The sequence below is a fragment of the Oncorhynchus kisutch genome, linkage group LG16, assembly GCF_002021735.2.
Source record: "Oncorhynchus kisutch isolate 150728-3 linkage group LG16, Okis_V2, whole genome shotgun sequence".
Classification (NCBI taxonomy): Eukaryota; Metazoa; Chordata; class Actinopteri; order Salmoniformes; family Salmonidae; genus Oncorhynchus; species Oncorhynchus kisutch.
Window position 1 is genome coordinate 8,257,401 of NC_034189.2, and position 8,881 is coordinate 8,266,281.

The window sequence follows — 8,881 nt, forward strand, 5'->3', positions numbered from 1 at the left end:
TACCTGTGCCCCCTGTATATAACCTCCACACTGACTCAGTACCGGTGCCCCATGTATATAACCTCCACACTGACTCAGTACCGGTACCCCCTGTATATAACCTCCACACTGACTCGGTACCGGTATTGTGATGTCATTATGGGGTATTGTGATGTCATTATGGAGTATTGTGATGTCATTATGGGGTATTGTGATGTCATTATGGGGTATTGTGATGTCATTATGGGGTATTGTGATGTCATTATGGGGTATTGTGATGTCATTATGGGGTATTGTGTGTAGATTGATGAGGAACAAAAACTCCATTTTTAGAATAAGGCTGTAACTTATTTTTTGGGGGGGAACAAGTCAAGGGGTCTGAATACTTTCTGAATGGACTCATGTTGTGCTTCCTTGACCAGGAAGTGGCACGGCGGTCCATCGTGGGCAAATTTTGTCATTAAACTTTGTCATCAAAGTCTGTCATTCTCTGGATATATGCTGCTTTCAAGACAACTTGGAACTCGAAAAAAAACGATACCTTTTATGATGACGTCAGTGATCTTCAGGTCGTAGCTTCTAGAAAGAGACCCGACTTCCGGATTTACAATTCCGAGTTGGATGAAAGTTCAAAACATATTTTCCCAGTCTGTACACCTGTACCCATTCTCTCTCATTCTATACACTAAATACACACTAAATACATACCATACTATTTTCCCAGTCTGTACACCTGTACCACAGTGAATATGTTTTACTGCCTGCAACTGTAAAGAATATGTGGTGATGATAAACATTCTATACACTAAAGAAAAGCCTTGCCAGAGGTACAGAACACAATCATAAGAGGAGGAGGAGAGTAACAGGTACAGAACACAATCATAAGAGGAGGAGGAGAGTAACAGGTACAGATGGAGAGAGAGAGAGGAGGAGGAGAGTAACAGGTACAGAACACAATCATAAGAGGAGGAGGAGAGTAACAGGTACAGAACACAATCATAAGAGGAGGAGGAGAGTAACAGGTACAGAACACAATCATAAGAGGAGGAGGAGAGTAACAGGTACAGATGGAGAGAGAGAGAGGAGGAGGAGAGTAACAGGTACAGAACACAATCATAAGAGGAGGAGGAGAGTAACAGGTACAGATGGAGAGAGAGAGAGGAGGAGGAGAGTAACAGGTACAGAACACAATCATAAGAGGAGGAGGAGAGTAACAGGTACAGATGGAGAGAGAGAGAGGAGGAGGAGAGTAACAGGTACAGATGGAGAGAGAGAGAGGAGGAGGAGAGTAACAGGTACAGATGGAGGGAGAGAGAGGAGGAGGAGAGTAACAGGTACAGATGGAGAGGAGGAGGAGGAGAGTAACAGGTACAGATGGAGAGAGAGAGAGGAGGAGGAGAGTAACAGGTACAGAACACAATCATAAGAGGAGGAGGAGAGTAACAGGTACAGATGGAGAGAGAGAGAGGAGGAGGAGAGTAACAGGTACAGATGGAGAGAGAGAGAGGAGGAGGAGAGTAACAGGTACAGATGGAGGGAGAGAGAGGAGGAGGAGAGTAACAGGTACAGATGGAGAGGAGGAGGAGGAGAGTAACAGGTACAGATGGAGAGAGAGAGAGGAGGAGGAGAGTAACAGGTACAGAACACAATCATAAGAGGAGGAGGAGAGTAACAGGTACAGATGGAGAGAGAGAGAGGAGGAGGAGAGTAACAGGTACAGATGGAGAGAGAGAGAGGAGGAGGAGAGTAACAGGTACAGATGGAGGGAGAGAGAGGAGGAGGAGAGTAACAGGTACAGATGGAGGGAGAGAGGAGGAGGAGGAGAGTAACAGGTACAGATGGAGAGGAGGAGGAGGAGAGTAACAGGTACAGATGGAGAGAGAGAGAGGAGGAGGAGAGTAACAGGTACAGATGGAGGGAGAGAGGAGGAGGAGGAGAATAACAGGTACAGATGGAGAAGAGAGAGGAGGAGAGTAACAGGTACAGATGGAGAAGGAGGAGGAGGAGTAGAGTAACAGGTACAGATGGAGGGAGAGGAGGAGGAGGAGGAGAGTAACAGGTACAGATGGAGAGACAGAGGAGGAGAGTAACAGGTACAGATGGAGAGACAGAGGAGGAGAGTAACAGGTACAGATGGAGGAGGAGGAGGAGGAGAGTAACAGGTACAGATGGAGAGAGAGGAGGAGGAGGAGAGTAACAGGTACAGATGGAGAGGAGGAGGAGGAGAGTAACAGGTACAGATGGAGAGAGAGGAGGAGGAGGAGAGTAACAGGTACAGATGGAGGAAGAGAGAGAGGAGGAGAGTAACAGGTACAGATGGAGGGAGAGGAGGAGGAGAGTAACAGGTACAGATGGAGGGAGAGGAGGAGGAGAGTAACAGGTACAGATGGAGAGAGAGGAGGAGGAGGAGGAGGAGAGTAACAGGTACAGATGGAGAGGAGGAGGAGGAGAGTAACAGGTACAGATGGAGAGAGAGGAGGAGGAGGAGGAGAGTAACAGGTACAGATGGAGGGAGAGAGGAGGAGGAGGAGAGTAACAGGTACAGATGGAGGAAGAGAGAGAGGAGGAGAGTAACAGGTACAGATGGAGGGAGAGGAGGAGGAGAGTAACAGGTACAGATGGAGAGACAGAGGAGGAGAGTAACAGGTACAGATGGAGAGAGAGAGGAGGAGGAGGAGAGTAACAGGTACAGATGGAGGGAGAGGAGGAGGAGAGTAACAGGTACAGATGGAGAGACAGAGGAGGAGAGTAACAGGTACAGATGGAGAGAGAGAGGAGGAGGAGGAGAGTAACAGGTACAGATGGAGGGAGAGGAGGAGGAGAGTAACAGGTACAGATGGAGGGAGAGGAGGAGGAGGAGGAGAGTAACAGGTACAGATGGAGAGACAGAGGAGGAGAGTAACAGGTACAGATGGAGAGAGAGAGGAGGAGGAGGAGAGTAACAGGTACAGATGGAGAGAGAGGAGGAGGAGAGTAACAGGTAAAGATGGAGAGACAGAGGAGGAGAGTAACAGGTACAGATGGAGAGAGAGAGGAGGAGGAGGAGAGTAACAGGTACAGATGGAGGGAGAGGAGGAGGAGAGTAACAGGTACAGATGGAGAGACAGAGGAGGAGAGTAACAGGTACAGATGGAGAGAGAGAGGAGGAGGAGGAGAGTAACAGGTACAGATGGAGGGAGAGGAGGAGGAGAGTAACAGGTACAGATGGAGGGAGAGGAGGAGGAGGAGGAGAGTAACAGGTACAGATGGAGAGACAGAGGAGGAGAGTAACAGGTACAGATGGAGAGAGAGAGGAGGAGGAGAGTCACAGGTACAGATGGAGGGAGAGAGGAGGAGGAGGAGGAGAGTAACAGGTACAGATGGAGAGAGAGAGGAGGAGGAGAGTAACAGGTACAGATGGAGGGAGAGAGGAGGAGGAGGAGAGTAACAGGTACAGATGGAGAGAGAGGAGGAGGAGAGTAACAGGTACAGATGGAGGGAGAGAGAGAGGAGGAGGAGAGTAACAGGTACAGATGGAGGGAGAGGAGGAGGAGAGTAACAGGTACAGATGGAGGGAGAGAGGAGGAGGAGGAGAGTAACAGGTACAGATGGAGAGACAGAGGAGGAGAGTAACAGGTACAGATGGAGGGAGAGGAGGAGGAGGAGAGTAACAGGTACAGATGGAGAGAGAGAGAGAGGAGGAGGAGAGTAACAAGTACAGATGGAGGGAGAGGAGGAGGAGAGTAACAGGTACAGATGGAGGGAGAGAGGAGGAGGAGAGTAACAGGTACAGATGGAGGGAGAGAGGAGGAGGAGGAGAGTAACAGGTACAGATGGAGAGACAGAGGAGGAGAGTAACAGGTACAGATGGAGAAGAGAGAGGAGGAGGAGAGTAACAGGTACAGATGGAGGGAGAGGAGGAGGAGAGTAACAGGTACAGATGGAGGAAGAGAGGAGGAGGAGGAGAGTAACAGGTACAGATGGAGGGAGAGAGGAGGAGAGTAACAGGTACAGATGGACAGAGAGGAGGAGAGTAACAGGTACAGATGGAGAGAGAGAGAGAGGAGGAGGAGAGTAACAGGTACAGATGGAGGGAGAGGAGGAGGAGAGTAACAGGTACAGATGGAGGAGGAGGAGGAGGAGGGTAACAGGTACAGATGGAGAGAGAGAGGAGGAGGAGGAGGAGGAGGAGGAGGAGGGTAACAGGTACAGATGGAGGGAGAGAGGAGGAGGAGAGTAACAGGTACAGATGGAGAGAGAGAGAGAGGAGGAGGAGAGTAACAGGTAGTGATGGAGAGAGAGGAGGAGGAGAGTAACAGGTACAGATGGAGAGGAGGAGGAGGAGAGTAACAGGTACAGATGGAGGGAGAGGAGGAGGAGAGTAACAGGTACAGATGGAGGGAGAGGAGGAGGAGGAGGAGGAGAGTAACAGGTACAGATGGAGGGAGAGGAGGAGGAGAGTAACAGGTACAGATGGAGGGAGAGGAGGAGGAGGAGGAGGAGAGTAACAGGTACAGATCGAGAGAGAGAGGAGGAGGAGAGTAACAGGTACAGATGGAGGGAGAGGAGGAGGAGGAGGAGAGTAACAGGTACAGATGGAGAGACAGAGGAGGAGAGTAACAGGTACAGATGGAGAAGAGAGAGGAGGAGGAGAGTAACAGATACAGATGGAGAGAGAGAGGAGGAGGAGGAGAGTAACAGGTACAGATGGAGGGAGAGGAGGAGGAGGGTAACAGGTACAGATGGAGAGAGAGAGGAGGAGGAGAGTAACAGGTACAGATGGAGGGAGAGAGGAGGAGGAGGAGGAGAGTAACAGGTACAGATGGAGAGACAGAGGAGGAGAGTAACAGGTACAGATGGAGAAGAGAGAGGAGGAGGAGAGTAACAGGTACAGATGGAGGGAGAGAGGAGGAGGAGGAGAGTAACAGGTACAGATGGAGAGACAGAGGAGGAGAGTAACAGGTACAGATGGAGAGAGAGGAGGAGAGTAACAGGTACAGATGGAGAGACAGAGGAGGAGAGTAACAGGTACAGATGGAGAGAGAGAGGAGGAGGAGGAGAGTAACAGGTACAGATGGAGGGAGAGAGGAGGAGGAGGAGAGTAACAGGTACAGATGGAGAGACAGAGGAGGAGAGTAACAGGTACAGATGGAGGGAGAGAGGAGGAGGAGGAGAGTAACAGGTACAGATGGAGTGAGAGAGGAGGAGGAGGAGAGTAACAGGTACAGATGGAGGGAGAGGAGGAGGAGAGTAACAGGTACAGATGGAGGGAGAGAGGAGGAGGAGGAGAGTAACAGGTACAGATGGAGGGAGAGGAGGAGGAGGAGGAGGAGGAGGAGGAGAGTAACAGGTACAGATGGAGGGAGAGAGGAGGAGGAGAGTAACAGGTACAGATGGAGAGAGAGAGAGAGGAGGAGGAGAGTTACAGGTACAGATGGAGGGAGAGGAGGAGGAGAGTAACAGGTACAGATGGAGGGAGAGGAGGAGGAGGGTAACATGTACAGATGGAGAGAGAGAGGAGGAGGAGAGTAACAGGTACAGATGGAGGGAGAGGAGGAGGAGAGTAACAGGTACAGATGGAGGGAGAGGAGGAGAGTAACAGGTACAGATGGAGGGAGAGAGGAGGAGGAGGAGAGTAACAGGTACAGATGGAGAGAGAGGAGGAGGAGAGTAACAGGTACAGATGGAGAGACAGAGGAGGAGAGTAACAGGTACAGATGGAGAGACAGAGGAGGAGAGTAACAGGTACAGATGGAGAAGAGAGAGGAGGAGGAGAGTAACAGGTACAGATGGAGGGAGAGAGGAGGAGGAGGAGAGTAACAGGTACAGATGGAGGGAGAGGAGGAGGAGGGTAACAGGTACAGATGGAGAGAGAGAGGAGGAGGAGAGTAACAGGTACAGATGGAGGGAGAGAGGAGGAGGAGGAGAGTAACAGGTACAGATGGAGAGACAGAGGAGGAGAGTAACAGGTACAGATGGAGAAGAGAGAGGAGGAGGAGAGTAACAGGTACAGATGGAGGGAGAGGAGGAGGAGAGTAACAGGTACAGATGGAGGGAGAGAGAGAGAGGAGGAGAGTAACAGGTACAGATGGAGAGAGAGAGGAGGAGGAGGAGAGTAACAGGTACAGATGGAGGGGGAGAGAGAGGAGGAGAGTAACAGGTACAGATGGAGGGAGAGAGAGAGGAGGAGAGTAACAGGTACAGATGGAGAGAGAGAGGAGGAGGAGAGTAACAGGTACAGATGGAGGGAGAGAGGAGGAGGAGAGTAACAGGTACAGATGGAGGGAGAGAGGAGGAGGAGGAGAGTAACAGGTACAGATGGAGAGACAGAGGAGGAGAGTAGCAGGTACAGATGGAGGGAGAGAGGAGGAGGAGGAGTAACAGGTACAGATGGAGGAAGAGAGGAGGAGGAGGAGGAGGAGGAGGAGAGTAACAGGTACAGATGGAGAGAGAGGAGGAGGAGGAGGAGGAGGAGAGTAACAGGTACAGATGGAGGGAGAGAGGAGGAGGAGAGTAACAGGTACAGATGGAGGGAGCGAGAGAGGAGGAGGAGAGTAACAGGTACAGATGGAGAGAGAGGAGGAGGAGAGTAACAGGTACAGATGGAGAGAGAGAGGAGGAGGAGAGTAACAGGTACAGATGGAGAGAGAGGAGGAGGAGAGTAACAGGTACAGATGGAGAGAGAGGAGGAGGAGGAGGAGGAGGAGAGTAACAGGTACAGATGGAGAGAGAGGAGGAGGAGAGTAACAGGTACAGATGGAGAGAGAGGAGGAGGAGGAGGAGAGTAACAGGTACAGATGGAGAGGGAGGAGGAGGAGGAGAGTAACAGGTACAGATGGAGAGAGAGATGAGGAGGAGGAGGAGTAACAGGTACAGATGGAGAAGAGAGAGGAGGAGGAGAGTAACAGGTACAGATGGAGGGAGAGAGGAGGAGGAGAGTAACAGGTACAGATGGAGGGAGAGAGAGGAGGAGGAGAGTAACAGGTACAGATGGAGGGAGAGGAGGAGGAGGAGAGTAACAGGTACAGATGGAGGGAGAGAGGAGGAGGAGAGTAACAGGTACAGATGGAGAGAGAGGAGGAGGAGGAGAGTAACAGGTACAGATGGAGGGAGAGAGGAGGAGGAGAGTAACAGGTACAGATGGAGGGAGAGGAGGAGGAGAGTAACAGGTACAGATGGAGGGAGAGGAGGAGGAGGGTAACAGGTACAGATGGAGAGAGAGAGGAGGAGGCGAGTAACAGGTACAGATGGAGGGAGAGGAGGAGGAGAGTAACAGGTACAGATGGAGAGAGAGAGAGGAGGAGGAGAGTAACAGGTCACTCCCTCTGTCTGTACTTGTTACTCTCCTGCTCCTCCTCTCTCCATCTGTACCCAAAATGATATATATAAGAGACGATAGAGAACCAATAGTTCTGCCAACACCCACTGCCTGACTTAACTTGACCTGCAACACAATATACCGTGTATAAATTAGAATCAGAGTCACCTTGAGCAGGAATTTCACTTGGTGGTCTTTCTACATATCAATCTGTTCAGGCCCCTTAACTACATACCCTATAGTGGCAGCAACCTCACAGAGAGACAAGAGAAGGATGGATGGAAGAGAGGGAGGAGAGAGAGGAGGAGGAGAGGGGGAGAGGGGGAGAGGGGGAGGAGAGAGGGAGATGGGGAGGAGAGGAGGAGAGGGGGAGGAGAGAAGGATGGATGGAAGAGGGGGAGGAGAGAGAGGAGGTGGAGAGAAGGTCGGATGGAAGAGGGGGAGGAGATGAGGAGGAGAGAGGGAGGAGGGGTACACTACAAGCTGAACCTATAGTAAGTGAAGACAAATAAACAGATAAATATTGGCGGTATTTACAATGTCTCTCTCTCTCCCCTCTCTCCCTCTTTCTTAATCTCCTCTCTCCTATCTCCCTCTCTCAATCTACTCTATCTCTCTCTCCCCTCTCTCCCTCTTTCTCAATCTCCTCTCTCTCCTATCTCCCTCTCTCAATCTACTCTATCTCTCTCTCCCCTCTCTCCCTCTTTCTCAATCTCCCTCTCTCAATCCACTCTCTCTCTCTCTCTCTCTCTCTCTCTCTCAATCCATGCATCCATGATTAGAGTGTGTGTGAAATGTCACTAGCTAAACACGGTGTGTTATTCCCCAAAGTACGTCTAGTCATTCAGGCCAAACTGTTCTACATACAAGAGAGAGAGGAGATGGACCCACTGGTTGCCCTCTAGGTTATAGAGAGCTGGTAATCCCATCCACCAAACTACCAGGTGTGAAACAGGGAAAGGACTCAGGGGGTATGCTAATTTGGTATAGAGCAGACTTACCTCACTCCGTTAAATTAGTTTAAAACAGGAACATTTTACATTCGGCTAGAAATGAATAAGGAAATGATCTCAACAGAGATAAATGTCCTCCTGTGTGCTACCTATATCCCCCCACTAGAATCCCCATACTTGAATGAAGACAGCCTCTCCATCCTGGAGGGGAAATCAATCATTTCCAGGCCCAGGGACATGTACTAGTCTGTGGCAACCTAAATGCCAGAACCGGACAAGAACCTGGCAGCCTCAGCACACAGGGGGACAAACACCTGCCTGGAGGTGACAGCATTCCCTCCCCCATATGCCCCCCTAGGCACAACTATGACAACATAACCAACAAAAACGGGTCACAACTCCTGCAGCTCTGTCGCACGCTGGGTATGTACATAGTCAATGGTATGCTTGACTATGTACATACCCACTGACACCCCTATCAGACCACAGCAAAATCACAGTCTACCTGAACAGAGCAATACTCAATCATGAGGCATCAAAGCCAAAGGAACTGAGTAACATTAAGAAATGCTATAGATGGAAGGGAAGTAGTGTGGAAACCTACCAGAAAACTATTAGGCAGCAACAAATTCAATCCCTTTTAGACAATTTC